This window comes from Sorghum bicolor, chromosome 4 (assembly GCF_000003195.3).
Source record: "Sorghum bicolor cultivar BTx623 chromosome 4, Sorghum_bicolor_NCBIv3, whole genome shotgun sequence".
NCBI lineage: Eukaryota > Viridiplantae > Streptophyta > Magnoliopsida > Poales > Poaceae > Sorghum > Sorghum bicolor.
The window spans coordinates 12,407,592-12,430,460 of NC_012873.2; positions in this window are offsets into that span (position 1 = coordinate 12,407,592).

The following is a 22,869-nucleotide window of genomic DNA, read 5'->3' on the forward strand; positions in this document are numbered from 1 at the left end:
CGCGGTGTAACCCCCGACTTGTATCTTCGTTTGTTGATGGCCGGCATCGGAAGCAGGGAATCCTTTCGCCGAGCGAGGCTATTGAAAAAAGCAGCTTGGGCCTCCGAAGGCAAAGAGATCCCCGCAGGGGGCGGAGTCGCCAAGGGGACTACAACGCCCGACACTGTAGGTTGCAGTTCAGGGTCCAGCCGAGCGAAGCCAGGGGGTCCCGAGGCAGTGTCGGATGAGCTTCTGAAAGGAGCAGGCCATCCCCTCCTGGGACAGCCGCAAGCGTCGCACATGGGGAGGAGACCGAGGATGGAGCTGTTGCTGACGCTACCACATCCTTGGCAGACATGAGGTCAAGCCTTCCAGATTCCTCAAGGCAAGGGGGGGGGGCGAGGTCCCGCGACGACGGCTCGAGGGTTGTTGCTGTCGTGAACGGAAACGGTGCCTAGAGTAGACTCGGAGCAGCGTAGTCGGAGTCTTGGCTTTGGGATTGTGTTCTAGCACATGCGGTGGTTGTGAGGCCGGGCTTTCCATTGCCCCAACACAGCCCAACACACCCTGTAAATTCGAGGCCACACCTTGGCCCAACTCTTCAAGCCCATTAGAGACCAAGTTGCTTTCCGCCTCAATCACAAAGGACGCAAGTATGGGGGAGGATACCGAAGGGGCCTGCATGTCATGCTCCGCTCCATTGAATGCTGAAGGGCTACGACCATTAAGGATCTCCAAGCTGTTAACCACCTCCACCACCTCGTTTCTGATGGCCTGGGACGTGTCATATTGTCGAGAGTTGCTTTGGAGCTCCCGCACGTCATCAATGGGCACCTGGGATGTTGCGCCCAGCACCTTGGGAACGACCGAAACAGCAGCCGCTTTGTGAGAAGCATTCGATGCTGACGGGCCCCCACTCTCCTGGGCAGGCGTGCGTCGCAAGCCGTCGCGGCCGGTGTCCCTACCACCTACCGAACCAGGAGCAGAGGGTGGCAGCGATGGAGCAGAAGAACGGCGTCGCTGCCGTGAAGAGCCATCCTCCCCACTATCATCTCCACTGCTGTCTCCACTGGGAGGAGGAGCGTCTGGCAAGATCAGGACTGAAGCTTGAATATCAATGGGATATGCCAGGACCCTCTTCACTGGAGGGTCTTCCACTATAGGTGATGGGGGTTCCATAACCCATAGCTCCTTAGAACGCGGAATTGAGCTTAAATCAGAGCACCAAATCGAGCACCGAAAGGTGGACAAATCAACCAACTCAAGAGTATCTGAATGCACGTGATCAATCCAGCCAAGAGGGCTCAGGAGCTGTTCCACTGTTGAAGTTTCCCATACATGGGTAGGGATGCCACAGAGCTCAATGTCGACTAGGTACGGTAGAGTCTGCCCAGTTGCGCCAGCCAGTCTGCTCCACCGTTTGCATAGAAGGCTGAAGTCCGGTGAGCGAAGAGGCTGCGGTAGACTGACCAAACGGTCCACCGATTCCACATTTGGAAGAAAGAGCAGGTAACTAGATGAAGAGGCGCGACGCAGGACCAACAAAGCCGCCTCAACATCCATCCTGGTTGCAATTGCCGCCGCAACAGCATTAGCCGGCGCGAGCGGAGTAGAACCGATGACTGTCACGACCACTGCCCGTGCAAGGTCATCCTCTGCACGAGTCACCTAATCACTCCAACTAATGATGCAGGGAGGAGGCCTCTCAGGGGCATGAACTTGTGTGATCGTCAGAGCGGGTGCAGCATCATCTAGCACGGGGGCAGCTGCTGGGGATGAGCCTGAGTGGCCACCATCCTCGCGCCGACGATAACGCGGACGCCGGTGTCGACGCCGCTAGCCAGCCCTACCATCAACGCCTCCTCCAGGGTGGGGCGCTGCTGATGACGAATCCACCATGCCGCCGGCCCCAGCTGCCGGAGCCGCTGCACCACCCACCAAACCCGCCGAAACAGGGGGGGGGGGGGGGGGGGGGGGGGGGGGGCGGGGCGGTGACGACAGGTTCCTGGGCCGGGGAGATACGCCGCCAGACAGACCTGCGCTCCAGCTCGGATGCACATCCGCCTCGCACCATCGCGGGACAAACGTAGGACCGATGCCCCATGGAGCGGCAGCGGAAGCACCTCACCTGAAGGCGACACCGAGCAAGAGTGTGTGTCGCGGAGAAACAATTGATGCACTTGCCAACAAGATCAGCAGGGACCCGGCGACGAGGGTGAGTAGAACGCCGATGATCCAGATACTGCCGGCCAGACCTGAACTTTTGCCATCCTTCAGAGTCAGGACGAGAAGCCCTGCTCTGCTTGACGAAGCGGGCGCTCCCAGCAGCAGGACGACGCGATGTACCACCGAAAGCACATGAAGAAGAAGCTATCTAGCCAGGAGGTGGCCAGTCCGCCGCGGCACTAGCAGACAGGGCGCCCACAGTCGAGTCCGTCGCGGCACGCGCCGCCGAGGCGCCCGCTGCCGAGCTCGCCGCGACACTTGACGCAGAGGCACTCGCTGCCGAGCCTGCCGCGGCACCGTCGCCTGGGGAAGCCTGACTCGCGTTCGATAGGAGGACTTCCAAGAAGGAAGGAGGCGACCCGACGTCGTCCGGAGAAACCGGGCTGGAGTCACCCCAACGATCCTACTTGGAACGACCATACGTGCGGGGGAGGAAGGATCCAGAGAGGACAAGGAGGGGGTGGAGACCGACGTCCTGGGGGAAGAACAGGGGATGGTGGCCGCCGGGCTCGAAGTGATCACCGGCGTGGGGTTGAGGGGAGGCGAGACGTCGGGAGGGAAGTCGGAGAGAGAAAGCGCCATCCTCCATAGAAACTCAAAAATCTGCCAAAACAAGAACTATGCAACATAAAATTTTCTACAACATTTCTTTAAGGATCAAATTCAGATTTTGAAAGGAAAATGGTGAATTTGATCAAAACAGTTTGAATTTCAAAAACCCGAATTGGAGCAAATTCAATCTAAATTGGGGCAAGATAGAAATTCAAAATTTACTTTTGATTTTGCTCAATAACTTGAAAAATTCCCAAAATACGAGTTGTTCACTTTGAAAATCTGTACGACTTTTGTTTTGGTCACATCTCAAGATTCCAAACATATTTTGAAATAGAAGTTCAAATTCAAAAGGGGACCTTTTCTTTAAAACTGTATTTCTAAAATTACTTTGAATTTTGCATTGAAAATTTAAAAACTCCAAATACCAAAGTTGTACATCTTGAAAAGACCTACAACTTTGCTTTTCGACTCACCCCAAATTTTGCTTTGAATTTAAATTGCATAATAGGGGGCAAAAACTAGGGTTTAAATTAGGATTTTTGTTAAGTACTTAATTATATCCCTCCTTAATGAGGGATTTATTAACCATCACAAACATCATTTCAAAAAGTAAACACACTCTATTCTCTTAAGCACATGTCAAATGAAATAAAAACGAGATTTTAGATTGATGCATTGTGGTGTGCTAACACATATGCTTTGCAATGCATATGATGACATTGTAAGTTTTAGTGTTCGGAACATCATAGATGTTATAGTGTTGAGCCTTGCAACTCTCTATCTATAGCTCTGTCAGAAAGAAATGCTATAAACTAAGGCATTGTTTAGTTCCCAATTCAAAAAGGTTTTATCCATCTCATTGAATGTTTAGACATATGCATGAAACATTAAATAAAAATAAAAATAAACTAATTACATAATTTAGTGGGAAATCACGAGACAAACCTTTTAAGTCTAATAAGTCCATGATTAGCCGTAAGTGCTATAGTAACCCACATGTGGTAATGACAAATTAATTAGGCTTAATAAATTCGTCTCACAGTTTCTAGACGAGTTATGTAATTAGTATTTTTATTAGTATCCAAATATTCCTTCCGACATCCTATGAAACATCCAATGTGACATCCAAAAACTTTTCTGGCGTTTTTAGTTCACCCAAAAAACCAAAAACTTTTTAAGATTCATCGTCACATCGAATCTTGCAGCACATGCATGGAGAGATGAATGTTTTGACCCTATGATTGGACAATAATTATCAAATAAAAATAAAATTGCTACAGTAGTCAAAACCAAAATATTTTCTAAATTAAACAAGGCCTCACTCCTCAACTAAGGCCTTGTTTAGTTCCCAAAATATTTTGCAAAATTTTTCACATTTCCCATCACATCGAATCTTGCTGCACATACATGGAGCACTAAATATAGATAAAACAAATAACTAATTATACAGTTTACCTATAATTTGCAAGACGAATCTTTCGAGCCTAGTTAGTCTATGATTAGACAATATTTGTTAAATACAAATGAAAATACTATTGTTCCTATTTTACAAAATAATTTGAAAGTAAACAAGGCCTCAACAAGGCCTAATGCAAAAATTCTACTCAGGCACAAATAAATCATCTTGAGACTATGGCCATGTCGATATGTTTGTATTGGTAGCAGTGTCGTTGTTCACAGAAAAAAAACAAAAAGAGCTCTATACTCCACAGACCTGCTGTTTCTTAAAATAAATAAATAAATATAAAATCCCCCGCAGGCCTGTTCACCTCCCCGGCCCAGGCACCAGGTCTAGGGCCAACCCTGCACACGCACACCCCTCTCTCCATCTGTTCGCCTGATGGTTGGGACCCACATCCTCTCTCGCTGACATGTAGGTCCCACCGGTCAACAACTTCTCCTATCGACTCCGCCCGATCCTCACGTGAAATAAACTGCAGCCCCCTCCGTGCGCGCCACGTCCCCCTTCCCAATCTACAAGCTACCGCCGCCGCCGCCGCCGCCTAGCCCCGAGTTCACAGCGCCCCCATCCCGCGTACATCGACCTGCTGCACAATCCTTGCCGCCATCCTCCACCGCGTGCATCGACCGCTGCATCCTCGCCCTCCCATCCTCCACCATCCTCGCCTCGATCCTCCATTGCGCACATCGACCGCTGCACGATCCAACAAGATACGATCCATCCTCCACGTCGTACATCGACGCACTGCACGATCCGACTCATCCTCGTCCCCCATCCTCCAACACCGCGTACATCGACGCGCCGCACGATCCGATTCATCCTCCACCGTGTACATCGACGTGCTGCAAGATCCGACCCATACTCCACCGCTTACGTCGACGCGCTGCAGGATCCGACCCATACTCCACCGCTTACGTTGACGCGCTGCACAATTCGGGATCGCCCACTGCAATATGGCTGCTCTGCTGTCAGGTACTTCCTCGGTCCCAAACTTTTGCCACCATGACGCCACACACCTTTCTCCATCGGCGCGACCATATCAATATGGTCGTGTCATGCTGGTGAAATGATTGCCGCTGCCTCATGGCTGGCACAAGGTCAATTTTGACGGCTCTATCTACAATGATGGCTCAGGGCGAGCCAGCATCGACGGCGCTATTCGTGACAGCTCTGGCTGTGTTGTGCTTGCGTTTGCTGAGCGAGGAGTGACAACTATGAATTGAGCGCTAGTGGCATGGAGGTACATGGTGTTGGGGAGTGCGGCAGTGACAGAGGTGGCAACCACCCGCACCCACTACTCTAAAGGTACTTTTATAGCAAGAAATTGAAAGGTAAAACATAGTTTATATATATATATATATACCTATGTAAGATAAAAAATAGCTATTCTTATAAGAAGTTTACAAATAATGAAGTTCTATAACTACATTATTAGTGTCACACACTAGCTATAGGAATAAATATAAAACTAAGAAATAAATACATAGTGATAATTTGCATCCTAATTTTAGATTTATAATTGGAATCAAAACTCTACAAAGGGTTGAAACTAGAAACTTGGAATAAAAAAATTAGTAAAGAGCTAGATTAACAATTGTTTGGAACTTTGAGTTTTGAATAGGTTATGAGGTGAGTAGAGAGGAGAGAGCCAATGTCATCTAGGATTTACTAATGAGAGGAAGGGAGAGATACCCCTTGCCCCCATGCTCTTGCCTCTATATATAGGCAACAACAATTTACATGTGGCCCCCTCAGTGGGAAACGATTTCACAAGCTACTACACTAACTCCAATTGGACCTCTTTTAGGAGGAGGATTGGCCCATATTGCTATAGTTGGAGACCCTCGACAACATGGTCAACAACTCAGCATGCCCCAAGCCATCTCCATCTCTGGCCCCTCTAAAACACCATCCCCAAGAGCTTCACCTCCCATCCATGTCCACCATCACCATGGATGAGGGCGAACTCCCCACACTTTATGAATGCCACATCCACATGGTGGTGCTGCTAGGTACATACAGGGGTCGAGAAATATGTGATCATGATCAATTATGGACCCACGCTAATATGTTGTCCGAATTTAACTTGTGCAACTCTTCCCAAAATTCCTTGACAACAAACATATCCTCATCCTGGTATGTCTTGGTCACATCCTTGCCTTGTTTTGGACACACTTGCGTTGTTCTTCTAAATAAGGCATTTATAAATGGCGCGCTTTATAATGGTACGACCATATCTCATTTGAGGATGCATTGCAACTAGAGCTGGGACTTGGGCCGTGCCATTTGTGGGCGGGTCATGGCACGGTCTTTTGGCACGACACGAAGCACGACACGACACAAAATATTTTGAGCATTCCAGCACGACACGAACACAAGGGCCATGCCATGCCAAAATGTCAGCACGGCAGGCTACATGGCCCGGCCCGCATTTTGGGCCGTGCTTGGGCCAGCATGAAAAAATGGCACGTAGACATTTCTACAACTATACGATATATTTTTCTAGCATTTACTATAGTGCCTCTAATCTAATTCTTTAATAGATTATGAAAATCATTAAAAATTTCATTAAAATAATACACACAAGATATAGATATTTTATATCACAAGAGAAAAAATAAAATTAGTAAAGATATTTCGAGGGTCGTGCTTGGGCCGAAGAAAAGATTCACCGTGCACGACCCGACGTGCCTTCCGTACCTAAAGAGTATGATCTGAAGCTACACGAAGCACGAAAGTCCCAGCTCTAATTGTAACCACGTGAGGGTAGCTTATGGATGCCCCCGAGTATTAAGGGAACTATTATGACTATTGTAACACCCCATCGGTGAACCTTCTTATTGTGAATAATGGCCCTTTCTGTTGATAAAATATGGTCGGCAATCTACCGAGAGGCAGAGGCAGGTTTACAGATCTAGAAACTAGTTCTAGTCGGTTACAATTGCCATATCAACCGAGGATAAAGATTCCTATTCTAATTGGCCAAGATCTTCCTTGGTCAATAAGTAAAATCTATTGCCTTGCGTGGGACGCCGACCAATCTATTGCCTTGAGTTAGGCCATCCGGTCTAGGGTGGCCCATGTCGAGCCACGAGGGTATAAGGGTTTATACCCTCACAGCTAGTCCCCGAGCTCTATGTATTGTGATGCGACACACCATCTTGAGCTTCTTCGTACAGTGAGGCTCAAGTTCTTGTTGTTTCTAACCAGCAGGAACGTTGCCTCGAGTAGTTGCAGCTATGTTTCAACCTATTCAGATGACAGTCGATCACCACTGACACCAAAGAAACAGGTTGTCTGAAGAATACACGGTTCTCTCAAGAAAAAAGAAAAAGTTTTCTTTCCTAGTGAAGTGTCCACTTTATTTTTTGTGAATAAAAATAATGGTAACTTGTACATGTATGATTTTAATCTTTAGAAGCAGGGGCAGATCCAAAGTTGGGGGCTGGGTGGGCTCCAGCCCCCATATGAGTCTGATTTATCCATTAAATTATTGTCAATTAGCCTTAAATTTTTATTAACCCTATGTGTTTATTATTTAGCCCTCCCTTTGTCTCCATCCTGGATCCGCCACTGATCAGAAGCATAGGGGTCAAAAAAATAAGTACATTCACCACAAGGTGAAGTGTGCTCAGTTATACCCTAAGCATGGTAGTAGGTGGCATAGGCACATGGTGCCTGATGAGAACACCAATCCTTCACATACACATAATGATCCTCCACTGCATATTCAAGGTCCAATCACAATAGTTCATGTGTGATAGTTAAATTTAGAGGTGAGTTTGTTCGTAAGCAATTCTTTATATAATTTTGAAAATAGATTACTACCTAATGATTATGTTGTACTTAGGAATAAAGGAGAGGACCAAGAGACTCATAAGGAGGGCTTGGAGGTATGGAGGACCAGCAAATGTGTCCATATGAAAATGGAGGCCTATTCCAACTTGAGTTCGAGTCAGCCTCGGCTTTCAGGATTAGCGTGTAGCAAACAGATGCCCAAGACACATACGGGACTTTGTTTTTGAAGATCAACATATGAATGGAAAGGTAATTTCATACGCCAATCAATGACTTTGTTTTGATACCCCAATTTCATAGGAGTCAATAGAAATCGTCGAAACAAGTTAACATCTAGAATCTGTCCCGATGTTGTCACCGTCTTTTGGGTCATTGGCCTTGTAACGTGTTGGAGAACCCTATGGACATGATGAGAGGTCTTTAGACATCATTTAGGCTATATAAATAGTAGCCGATGTTGGGCATTCTTAACGTCACTACCAAAAGTAGACTTAGTTTTCTAATTCTGATAACGGCGCCAAAAATGCCAAACCTATCCCTCATGCCACTTAAGCCAAGTTGTCATCCCCAGCATGACATGAGAGACACGGTATTGAAATATGCAATTGCTCTTCTAAATAAATAATGAATGAGATCTGCAAGCGCACAGATTAATACCGATGTAGCATTTTAACCGGGAAGTATTCCAGGTATCGTTATTTATATTTTTACCACTGGAAAGGGATTGCTAAACATCAATGTTGATTATGGAATGGAATATAGGATTGAGTATCTATCATTGCATATATAATTGAGAGCATTTATCTATCTCTTTCATACAGGGATAAGTGTCACATAAAAGATATAGATAAAGTATGAATGGTGACAAAGATAATTAATCTGATTAGCATAACTTAGCCACATATAAATATGATAAGCACCTCAATAGATATTCTAGCAAGTCATTAGCATGGAATTAGGACGAACTACAAGAATATTTCCTAAGTTATTCTTAACTATACAGTCTAGCATATCATAGTTAGTGCAATTATACTTGGCAATCATTGTGAGACAGGACTACGTCCATGCATAGTAATATTATCAAGGAATATGAGAAACATCGCAATCACTCCCTGTAATAATGTTGTTCTGCCAGCCCTATACACGAGAGAGGGACTATATAAGAATCAATGGAGCTGTCACTACCACGAACTACCCCGCGATCTGGCATATAGGGTACAAAGATAAATACGATATAGGCACCACGCCTATACAATACTTATCATTTACCCACTGTACACATGGATAAATGCTATACGATCCTAAACATGTATATAATTCCAATCTAACTAAGCCAAATATATAACTATGATAAACTAAGAACAATATAATTGCGAATATAAACGAGTAGAGCAAAGTCATAATCAATATATTGAAGTAGAACAAAGTCATATTCATAATATTGAAGAACAAAGATGAACAATTGAAGAACAATAGAGAATTACCAAGAATCCTCTAGACAGATCCGGAAACCAATCGAAGATTGACTCCTTCTAGTTCTAATCCTATGTAGCTATGCTAAACTAGATATCTAATTGATGTGGTGGCTCTAGGGCTTGATCAGAGGCTTCTTCTCCCAAGATGAATAATGAATTAGGGGTCTGAGGTCCTCTCCTGTTATATAGTCCTTCCAAGTGAATGTGGGCCGTTGGATCAAACCGACATTAATCGCACAGTTTTCTTTGATCCTTTAGGTCGGTGGAGCATGATCCGCGAAGTTGGCTTTGATTGGCCCTGAGGCTAGGGTGGGCGCCCAAGGGGGGAGGGCGGGCGCCCTGCCCCCGAGCCCGTCCGGTCTCCCGTTCGTTCCCGTGACTTCTGGACTCTTCTAGATGTAGGATAATTGCGCGGCACGTTAATATCTCTATGTAAACCTGACGTGTGGGCCTTTCCTCCGTATTTTCTGATAACCCCCTGCAGAAATAGACAAACACCAAAACTCGTGGAATTCTGTCAGATAAAACTCTAAGTCTAGATATCGGTTGCATTTGGATCCTTTTCTTTATTTATTTGCTGATTATATTTAACACTTAAGGACCGTCAACAGCCGCTACCTAAGTTAGGGTTTGGGTTTTGCTTAGATTATTCTGTTAACAATAGTTTCACCACAGTCGGTTTGTGAGACCCTAATTTTGTGAGATTAATCATTCATATGCAAACTCGGTTGCATTCTTTCTTGTCTTCTTCAATTAATAGGCAAGGATTAGCCTTGTAACACCCCAGGTGTTTGTCACTTGCTAAGTACTAGGTTTGAGCTCAAACATGACAAGTTCAATGGAAACAAAGAGGTCACAGTCAGTCTATGAAAGCAAGCCCCAACTTAAACTTGCATGATGCACCTTTGCTTACATATAGGCCCTTTTAAAAGGTGTGCTTGGATAATGCTAGTGGAACCTTTTTCATATGTCTCATATCCATCCCAATTTATGTTGGTCCCTGGAAGAGTTTGGTGAAGTTTGGAATCAAGAAGTCACATGAAATGATAAGTTATATCCTTGTTGGAATGACTCTATTAAGGAATTAGCATCATGGGTCATCAAACAAACCTTGCAACCTTACCCAAATGACTCTAGATGAATTATAGAACAAAAATTAAGAAGGGTTCATGTTGAGCTTATGTCAAGAAGATGCCTCAATTGGTCTAAAACACTATTTTGAGCTTTATCAAGTTGCTGCTTTAACCAAAGTGAAAGCTTGACTTCTGTTGTAATTATAAGGTTTGACCTTAAATAAAGGTTGTAGTCTTTCTTATGAGGAACAAAGTTTATTTAAGAGTCATGAGCTAGTTTGGTCCTATCCTAGTCAAATTGGGCTCTAAAGAATCAATTCAGTGCTGCTTTGCTACCTCCAGATTTTTGGCTAAGTCCCCCAAAGTGACAGCAGCAAGTTAGCTTCTTCGTGATGTTTTATTATCAAATTCATATGGTAACTCAATTGAATTCCTTAATATGAGTTGGAGTACTCTTCTTGATGAAAACAATGGATCAAGTGTTATCAAATTTGGAGTTCACTTGGATCTTCAAAAATAGCTCCTAAAACAGTAAAAATTTTCTTTATCCCTAAACAGACGTGGACCCGTTGGCATGCCGTGTTCTCATGTTTTTGTTAAGCAACTCAAGTTGGTCCCAAAATAAAAGTTGTGTATAATTGGTTGGGGGAGGTCATGTAAAAAGATTCATCAAGTTTGACATGGTTTGGATCATCAATTCTTGGTTTTGCTAATCACACTCAATACATTGACACTTGTGACTTGACATCTAATTATCTCTTAATCTGTTGATCTAATAGCAGAGCACCCTTAACGAAAGTTGTAGAGCACGACAAGATGAGCAAACTTTATTTTTGGACCAAGGTCCAATTCGGCCCATAAATAGCCCGAATCGGCGTCCCACCTTCACTACTTCGTTGCACGCCACTTGGACGACGAAATGCTTCAAAGGAAACACGTGTCCAGAGCGTGTCCTCCATGCGAGAGCTGAGCGCCTCACCTCATCTGCTGCTGCTGCTGCCTGCTCCTGCCTGTGTGAGTTGGGGAGCACCAGAGCGCCCTCACTCTCCTCTCCATTTCCTCTCACTCCCCCTTGTTCTCCTCCCTGCTCTCGGCTCGCCATAGTGGTGCCAATCGCCATGGCCGGCCGGCACCGCTGCTCCCACTCTGGAGCCCCTCCATCCAAGCTGCTGCCACTGTTGGATGCGCGCGAGCTCGTGCTATCTCCCCCGCCACTCCTCAGCCGCCGACGTGGCCTTCTCCGGCCGGAACAGGAAGCTCCCGGGAGCCCCCTCTGTTCAAATCCCGTCAAGGGCCTCTTGCAGCAATTCGATGAAGATCAGGGGTCGTTTTGCAAAGCCATGACTCAGTTGAATAGTGAATGCAGGGACCTGTTGGCTGGGATCTATTTTGTGAGAACTCCAGGGTTCCGGATACAAGATCTGTTTTCCTTTTCCTTGTTTTATGCAGATTTCTCGATGAAGTTTGAAAGTGCATAATAATTCATAGAAAAATCATAAAATAGCAAATATAGATTTTTTGGAATCCGTATGACATTGTCGATCCAGTAGATCTATGATATTGCATGTTTTAGTTTAAAATTTTAACGGTAAAAATAGATTTGTGCAGATAGGTTGTTATTGCTTATTATATTTGTCTTTTTCATAACTGCTGTAATATTGATCAAATAAATGTGAAAATATTGTGACATGCTTTTCAAATGATATTTGATGTCTGGTAACTGTTTCATGAATTTAGGAATGATAGATTAAGAGTTATAAAAATAACAAATGCCCTGTGTTGCCTTGCTCCTATTCTGAGTAGATATGCATGTTTGTATTGTTTGGCTCAGTTAGGTTGTGAATCATGCCTAGGTGAAAATATATGAGTTGTAGTACTTTTCGTAAGATTTCCAGAAAGCTAAATAGCACAATTTTTGGTTACGCATATGTTTAGTTATAGTGGTCTAAATTACTGTTCTAGTTTCTGTCTAAACTCAGACAGGGTTACATTGTTTGCATTGTAAGATCTTGTTAATGGTAGATTTATCTGTAGGTGTTTATAACAAAGTTGTTCACAATGTATTAAGCTGTTTAGAAAGTACACAACCATAATTTATGGACATGTGAAACTTAAGCTATGGCTGTTTAATGTGGCACGACAGATTCTGTCTATGTTTTGGACAGAGATGTCTTCATGGGGTTAATTGATCTTGATAACTGTGGATTCATCTTTAGATGATAATAAGAAAGTTGTAGGTAACCTTATAAGATTTCCAAAAAGATAAGAATCATATTTTCTGGAGGTCTACAACTCCAGTTATGCTGCTTTGAATTGTCTATTAATTTTCTGTTTGTAATTGTACCTCTACTGTTTGGGCAGCATTTGCAGTTTTATTTATGCAATTAATTCTATGGTATAAATGATGTTTGCTGTGAAACGTGTCTATATAAAATATGTAGATAACTTATTAATATATCTTGTGGTAAAGTTTCATATCATTTGGCTAAGTAGTTTATGAGTTACAGTAGTATGATATTCATCCTTTGAAATGCTTGTTCTCTGAAAATTCCTAGACCAGATTCTATGGTTATGCATGTTTGACTTGGTTAACTTGTTAATCATGCTAATATGATTAAAGATGAATTATAGATAATTTTATAATATTTCCAGAATGTCCTATTGAATAGTTTTTGGAGTTGTGTAGCTCTAGTATGATTTATTTACTAAGCTACTGCATGTATGTCCAAAATTGCTGAAAAGGCATGAATGCTTGATTGCTTTACTTGGTGTGTGCTAGTGATTCATATCTTTAATATTGATTACGTAATACACTTGTAACCTTGTTAAACATATGTTGTGCTTGATATTCTTGCTCTCTATAGTTGGTTGCATAATGTTAGTTAAATCACTTAGATGCATGTGTCTTGCATGCTCTTATGTGATGCATCTTGTGTTATTATTCTTCATATTCATGCACTTGCATCTTGCATATCATCTAGGTGCGCTAGATGAATCACGTGAAGGTCATGATGTGGAATCAACCTGAAGACGGTGTTGGGTGACCCATCCTGAAGATGGAGGACTAAGCAAGTGGTGTGACCTTAGATGTCACCAAGACGGAGCAACTAACTGAACTGACTCAGTGTTGATCCCAGGCAAGTCCCGGAGCATTATAAGTCTTCCACTACTTTTGAATGCAATTGAGAATATATGTTATATATATATATATATATATATATATATATATATATATATATATATATATATATATATATATATATATATATATATATATTTGCATTAAGTATAGGAGTTGGGTGAAACCTTTGCTACATATATCACTCCTTGTCTAGCAAATATACCTATAACCCTATGTAGATTTAGGGTCGAATCTAAATGCTTAGCCATGCTTAGACCGGTAGAAGTCACGTGATGTCCTGTCACCTGTGAGAGATAGGTGGATACCTGGATAAGTTGGATACAAATGTTATCATGGAAATAACCAAGTGATGATGATGGATAATTGGAGACCGGGCGGGACGATGATAGAGAAGCAACAAGGCATGGAGGTCTTGGGTCCTATCTATCCCCGCCTGTGTCGATTAAGGACCGATCATTGACGGCCCTCTTATCATGATGAACACATGCTCCACACTTAGCTGGAAGGATAAGTTGTTCCGACCGTGAAGCCTGAACACTATCTGGGCCGGGAATCGGCCCGATGTACGTGTTGTATTGGTGATGGTTGAGGAGAACAACAAGGGCGCGGCGCGCAACCTTGGTATACCTTGGATACCTCAGTCACCGGAACGGTCCTTGGGTACGGGCGGCCTGTCGAACCCGCGAATTGGTCCTGGATAGTGTAACATGGTGACCTGTAGCTCACTTGATCAGTGAGTGGTTTGTATGGGGAATAAATCACCAGTTGGTTAGAAATCGATTCAAATCGCCATCGCTCCTGGATAGTGAGCACTTGACTTGAGCTTCATCATTGTAGTAATGTTTATGGAACACTTGGATGGTTATGGTATGATGATGATGATGGAAATGCTACATCTAATATGGGTACCATTGTTGTATCTTAATCAAGCGATTTCTCTAGTACATGTGCTAAAGTAGATGATAGGTTAATGATTATTAATTTGAGCTAAATACCTGAAAGGGTACTTACTGGTAACTTAAGCTTTTTATGTAAAAAGTGCTGTCAAGCTAGCCCCACCAATAAAGCCGTGCATACTCCTTGGTGTCATATTATTTCTAGTTTATGACGGGTAAGTCTAGCTGAGTACCTTCTTGTACTCAGGGTTTATTCCCACTTGTTGCAGGTTGTGATGTATCATGGCTACTGCAAAAGTTGGATGACTCCTACCATAGTGGAGGAGTGAGATCATGGGCAGGATCTTTCTTAGTTACCTCATCTATGCTGCTTTTGTTGGAGTTGACCTAGATACTAGCATGTATTTGAAATAAGGGTAATGTTAGTTTCAATATTACTTTGCTTCCGTGACTTTCAAACTCGAGTTGTAATAACTATATTGAACTCCGATGTGTCAAACTACTTGTGAAATGGATGTAAATATGACTTGTTATGTTGAATCACTACAATCTTGGCTTGTATGTTGGTTGGTTTGAAATCCCTCGTGATTTTATGGACTACTAGGTTTATGAAAGTTCGATTACGTTTAAGCAACTGCTTTGGCGGGAGTTTTTCATAGTGATCTCTTGTAAATTGGGCAGTTTTGTTACAAGCCTTCTTGGCAAGGTTGACCATGCAGCACCGGTTGATAACTTGAGGAGATGTGGTGCTGTGATTGCGAGGTTTAGGGTTTGTTGTTCCAAAGCCAGATCGAATTGTGACTTGATTCCACGAAATCGATAGTTACCAAAATCTCTCAGAATATTGGGAACCCTAGTTCACATCAAATGGTAATCAGAGGTTTAGGTTGCATCATTAGGTTCGTCCTCACCATAGTTAGTTTATTTTTGTCATCGTCCTAGAGTCCACCGAAAAGCCAAAAAATTTTAGTGTTAGAATACCCTATCCTAGAACCACGTTTAACCTTTTTGCACAATTCGTTTTCAAATTTCATTGTATTGAGTTTGTCCTAGTCAAGGTCTTGCTGCTAGTTAATTGGTGTTAGAGTCCAATTCATGTGTTTTCCCCATCGTTTTCATCAAATCCTAGTCGCCACAACCTTTTTTGCATGCATTGTTCCCATTTTGTCCTCTAATTCAGAGTTCGTTCATAAAGCAACCATAACTTTCACATACAAACTCCGATTTTGACATTCCATATATCAAAATTGATTAGAAAATTTTTTGGATCCATCCATCCCCCACTATATGGGGTTTACTAATTTTAGATTTTCCAAATTCGGCCAGGAAGATTGACTTTCCGATCCTAGAAGCGTTTCATCAATTTTTAGCATATCTTCTTATTTTTCTACTAGCCATGTCTTTCACTTGTTGAAGCTCATATTTTCTGTGTTTACTTCTTGTGTGCTCCTAAGTCAAGGAAAAATTAAAAATATAAAAAGAAAAAGTCAAATTTTCCCTAAAAAACAACGACAACCCAAAAAATAAAAAAATTAAAGGGGCAAAAGAGGAACATTATCTAGAGGAGCACATAGAGATGTTCTAATCAAGCTGTGAAGGTGTGTACTATTTTGTGCTTTGTTCTTGTTGCTCTTATCATCCATCATACTTATTTTCCTCATTCTGGTTGTCACACATCAGGTACTTGGAACACGCTAGGTCAACAACGAGAACAAGTAGTTGGGACTATGAAAGCCCAAGTTTGGTTTTGGTAATTAATGACACCAAGTTGCTAATGTTTTGTGTTTAAGTGATTTGAGTTAGGCATAGCAACACATGTGACGAAGGTGTATGGTGGCATGGAAAGGTGGCCACATGATCACAAAGGGATGAAGCATGAAGTGAAGATCATGGTGATAGACGAGGAGCAAAGTTATCAAGGCAAAGGTATAAACATAGGGATTTACTTTTGCCGGTCTAAGATGAGTAGAGAAGTGATTGACCGGTTTAGGATAGATAGCCAACTATCAAGAGGGAAAATCACGGTCATCTCTCGAATCAAGTGCTACTAGGTTCATATCTTGAGCATATGCATTAAGATCTAGTAAAGTGCTAACTTAACTCCTTTGGTGAAAATGTTTGTCAAAAGCTAACACACATGCACTTTGGTGGTGGACACTTGTTGGTGTTTGCACTTTTGCAAAGGAGGTGGTTTTCCTAGGGTTGAGAGGGGTGTGAGTTGAGAAAATTAAGTGAATATTTTCTATAGCGCCGGTGGGAAATTTGGAGAAGCCGCGGGAGTGTTTTTCGCTGAGAAACACTCATCGGACGCTGGCCCAGAAGCATCGGATGCTGTGCCTGTGCGTCCGGTGTACAGGCTGCCTGGCTCAGCTAGGGTTAGGCACCAGACGCTAGGAACCGGACGCAGGTTGAAGCGTCCGGTGTTCTGAGTCCGGTGTCCGCGTGGTTTTGCAAACCTCTCTGGGTATAAGTCCGATGAGCACCGGACGGTCCGGTGCTCAGCGTCCGGTGACCCCGAGTATTTGCATACCTCCCTGAGTTTTAGTCTGGTAGAGACTGACACGCGAAATTTTAAGAAGGACACGTGGCTAATCCCTAAGCACCGGACGCTGGGGGTCGAGCGTCCGATGATCACTTGGTAGCGTCCGGTGCCCCCCATTTTAGCTCAGTGAAAGCAGCCAACGGCTAGTTTCCTTGAGAGGCTTATAAATAGTTGGTGGCTGGCTTTGGGGGGGAATCTCTTGCACATTTTGAATACTTGAGGCTTACTTTGAGCTAGAGATTACTCCCTCCACTCATCTCCTTACTTGATTGCTAATCCTAGTAGGATTGAGTGAGATTCAAGTGCATTGCTTTAAGAGTTGCATTTAGTGGCACTTGATTCTTGAGTTTGCTGCGGATTTATTGTTACTCTTGGGTGTTTCCCGACATCCTAGACGGCTTGGAGCAGCGGAGGTGTTGAGCTCGTGATTGGAGATTGTTTCGAGCCTCACCAAGTGATTTGTGAGGGGTTCTTGAGCCTTCCCCGCGGGAGATCACAATTGGCTACTCTAGTGGATTGCTCGTGGCTTGGAGGATCCCCATCTTGTGAGTGGATGTGTGGCACCCGCTGAGGGTTTGGCTTTGATTGCCAATTAGCTCGCGATCCATCAAGTGGGTGTATCACCACAACGAGGAGTAGCTTGCCGGGAAGCAAGTGAACCTCGGTAAAAAAATCTTGTGTCATCTCTTACCGAGGATTCTTTTATAATTGTGATTGTTTGATTGGCTATATTTCTACTCTACAACGTTGGTATAACAATCATTCCCCTCTCCTTTACTTATGTGCATACCTTGCTAGTTGTGTAGCTTGTTTAGCTTAGCTATCTTGTTTAGGAGTGTAGCAAGCTTCTAGTTGTGCTTCCTTGTTGTAACTAGTGTTTAGCTTTCTTGCTAGACTTGTGTAGGTGGCTTGCATAGCTTAGTTGTGCTAGTGCTAGAATAACTTCGCCTTTTGTTTTACTAATCAACTTGTCTAGTTGAAGTTTGTATAAAATTTAAATAGGCTATTCACCCCCCCTCTAGCAATTTGGACCTTTCATACTATAATTCACTAATTCAGCATTACTTTCTATCTTTGAATTAGGTACCACTCATATATTTTGTTTGGCCTACCAAGCTCCACATATTCTTCTGGACAACACAAGTTTCTGACCCTTACAATCGCAGACTACGTCTTCTAGGTATTCTTTGTCTTGATAGTAAGAATCTTGTAAACACTTGATAAGGTGTTTCCTTTTTGCCAAGATCTTGAGAGACACCAGTCCACCTGCATAGTCAGATTATTAGGGATAACCTTCACTATTTGTTCCTATGTTTTGTGTCTACAATGATAGATAAAGAAGGAGAGAAGACGCACTAAGATTTCACAAAGTGCGACCAAGAGCAACTATAATCATTTATAAATAATGCTTAGAAGGATATGAACATGGCAGTTGCTAAGGTTGTAACTGACGCGCTCATTGATCTCAAGCTTGGTAACACCCTTAAGAGATTGAACAAAAGATTATCCACGCTGACCAATAGGATAGTTGCTTTAGAAAACCATCTAGCACGAGATGAAGACATGAACGACGACAGCAACACCGATGGACACTTGCCTAGAGATGAGGTGTTCATCAAGCAGCAACAATAATAAATAGATTGCATCATCGTATTCACATGAACACCACAAGTATGGGTGGCACTCGATGTTTCAATCATCGTCAAGGTAGTCATAATCGTGATCCTACTGATCCTTATGCTAAGGTTAAATTTACCATACCTTATTTTTGGAACATTATGATGCTGAGGAATATTTTGATTAGGAGATGATAGTGGAGCAAAAATTTAGTGCCCACCTTGTGCCTAAACAACATAGCATTAGACAAACCACTAGTGAATTTAAAGATTTTTCTATCATTTTGTGGACTAGTTTAACTGTAGATGGTGTATTACCTAGTACATGGGAAGAACTTAAGGTCACTATACATAATAAATGTGTGCCACCATCTTATCATAGAGACCTATGTAAGAAATTGATGCGTTTAGAAAAGGGGACAAATCTATGCAGGATTATTATGGTGAGCTTCACAAGGGTTTGATGCGTTGTAGCATAGTGGAAGAAACTGAGGATTCTATTGTTTGCTTTTATTCGGGTTCAAGGCGTGAGATTCAAGATATAGTTGACTATAAGGAATTTAACACTGTCAACCAGTTGTTTCAGTTTGCTATGCTTGCAGAAAAGGAGTTGCAGGGATGTGATTTGCTTGCCAAGAGCAAGGTCAGCACCATATATGTACCGCGCATGGCGCCATCTTTGGGGATCCCCAAGGCATCTTCTTTTCATACACCTCCACCAGCAAACAAGCAGCCAACAACTTCTGGAGTTGCTATGGCTCCAAAAACATCTTCCTCACGACCTTTAGGTTTAGGTGAAAATTCTATGCAAGAACCTTCAAAGAGTGTCTCCTCTGTTGCTTCAATGGGATGTACTTCTGGCATTCAGTGCCACCGCTATTATGGATTTGGGCATGTATAGAAGGATTACCCAAGTCAGTGAGCATACATTACTACAAAAGGTGGATACATCAGCACCTTTGACATTGAAGATGATGATTAAGAAGCTATTTAGGAGGATTCTGAGGTCTTTGGTACCAAGAACACGAAAGCATACATGAGCATCATTATACAATGAGTGCTCAGCACACAAGTTTAACAACCTGAGCAGCTGCAACACCATAATTTGTTTCAGATTTCTTTGTTATCAACAATCGGTGAGCATGTGTCACCATTGATGGAGGTAACTGTAATAATATGGTGAGTTCAAATTTGGTCAAGAAGCTTGGCTTGACCACTCATCCACATTCCCATCCGTACCATATTCAGTGGTTTAATGATGCTGCAAAAGTGAAGGTAACACAAACTTACAGAGTTTCTTTTTCCATTAGTTCCTATGTTGATTATGTTGATTGTGATGTAGTACCTATAGAAGCTTGTTCTTTGTTATTGGGTCGTCCTTAGGAATTTGATAATGATGTTATGCACCATGGTAGAAGTAGTATATACACTTTTGTGTATAAAGGAAAGAAAATTACTTTCCTATGACCCCGAGTGAAATTGTGCAAGCTGATAAAGAGCGAGCTGCTATTTTGCATGATGTTAAATCTGAAAATCAGCAAGTTGCAAATTCTATTTACCCACCTAAAAAATAAAAGTTGGTATCTAATTCTAAGGATTAGGGAATTAAATTAAAGAGTGTGATTATGCTTGCAATAAAAAGTGACCTTACAAAATTTCTGATGATGATATTTGCTATACTTTTTTGCACATCTTACTTGTTGTATAGCTTGTGTAGCTTAGTCTTCTTACATAGGAGTGTAGTTAACTTTAGTTGTGCTTTGTTGTTGTGACTTAGTGTTTAGCCTTCTTGCTAGACTTGTTTAGGTGCCTTGCATATCTTAGTTGAGCTAGTGCTAGAATAGCTTTGCCATTTGTTTTACTAATCAACTTGTCTAGTTGAGCTTGTAGAGAATTTTAAATAGGCTATTCACCCCCCCTCTAGCCATTTGGACCTTTCACGCCCGCGCAACGTGCGAGAGAATTTCCCATAAAGATAAAAGATTCCCGGACAAAAATAGTTGGGTCTACTATTTTGGGAAATGCCAAGTCAAAAATGCCAAACACTTGGAGATAAACTTATTTTTCCTTTGGCAAAACGTTTAGGAACTTGGCAAACTCCAACAAATGGCAAATTCCAATTGCATAACTGTTGGAGATGCTCTAACTAAGTTCCCAAAAGCTGTGTAGAGTAGTGGAAGCAACTTAGGTAAAACATCTAAGGTAGAAGAGATGGACAAATCATGTCGTGCCCACTGACATGATCTCCATTAGCAGCATAAGTCAACACCTGCAACAGGGGTTAACAAACCCTGAGTACAAAAGTACTCTACAAGACTTACTCAACGGAGAAGAGGAGAAACTCCACAATGCAGGTTTAGGGTGGACAAAGAGAGGCTTAGCAAGAATCAAAGTTTCTTTTGCATAAAAGCTTACTAATAGTGGATCCTTACTTTTAGAGTTTTAGCTTCAAACGGACCACCTTGAAAGGTAGACGAGTTCGAAGACACTTTATCCAAGTTGCTTTGCACGAACGAGTCTGTGAACTTCTATTTCCTAGCAGGAGTGATACATTTTCAACGGCCATAGTTTCATGTCGCCATGAGTCCGGGAATTGGGATCCAGACTCCATGTGACACTTTCACCCTTACAATTTCTTAATTTAGTTCTGTTTATTAACTATGATGAAGGGGCGAGGACCAAGTCTCCTATTATCATGGAGCAAACGACGATTTGAACCGCTTATCAATCTAGCTGGAGTTCCTTACCACACGACATATGTAGAACTTAATCTTGCATATGTCAACCCAAATCTGGCTCTTCCAAGATTTGACCGGGTCTGCAACACCCGAGAGCATAGTACTCCAACGTCTAGCCCATTGGCAAGAGGGTACACACTACTCTCGTCATCGCTCCACGCCTAATGCGCGAGTAGCCATTCTCATCGAGGTGTCCCAAAGACAGGGCTTACCAAAGCATGTGGTAGTACTATAAAAGCTCTTGATCCAAGGGCCAATAATGAATGGTCCTCAATCGACACAGTCAGAGATACTACATTGGGACTCCTTTCCCAAGGCAAGTCCACCGAACGGTCTCAAATTAAAATACCATTAACCATCAAAATTATCCCACAACAACCCTTCAAACTTTTAATATTTGAAATCCTACCCATTAAGCAGGGCTAAGCATTACTACACAATTTTTAAATAAAATAGGTACCAAGGACAAGATAACAAATAGCATGGGTGGTAGTGCAACAAGTAGGTTAACACTCAATTCTTGAATACATAATGCAACATTTTCGACTCATAAGTGACAAAAGATTTAAAACAATCAAGAAAGGGTTAATCCATCCGAGACTTGTCTTGGTTGCAGGGGTGAGTGGGTTCCTTAGAGACTTCCTAAGTCTCGGTCTCACCTTCCCCGGACAGAACACCAACCTCGGGGTCTGATCCCACGGTCACACCTTAGGACACGTGCACTACACGCAAAATGATGTATGCTCATGACATGCTTATGATAAAGTATGAGAAGGATCTAGTTGAGTACCACATTCCTTCTTGGTACAATTGCAAGCTATAACAGTAATTAAGGATTATTTACCTTCTTAGGGTTTTTACCCAAGAGGCTGCATTACTACTTTGGAGTTTTCCTTAATTCAAGATTATTATTAATGAAAACAATTATTCAATCTCTCTTATCTTAATTAATGCTTAATTGATTAAGAATAAAAAGGTCAATATTTAAGTATTAAACTCAAACAACAATTAAAAGCCCAAGGTCCTTAGGGTTATTGCCCTTAGGTCACCATCAAACCTTAAAGTCACACAAATCCTATTTTTACAATTAGGTTAATTAGTATCTAATTATTTACTATTATTTTCTAATTATTAAATAAGGGTATAATAAGATTTTAATCAAAATTAATCCAAATACCACCAAAATTTTTGTGGATAACAGTAATAATATACAGAGGCTCCGTACAAAATTTGGTAATTTTTGGATATCTAAATAAATTCCTAAAAATCATAGAAGCTTTATTTATTAAAAAAGCACATATTTTTAAAACATGCTCAAAGTATCTGAAAGTGACATCTAACATTTTTCCTGTGTTATATCCACTGCA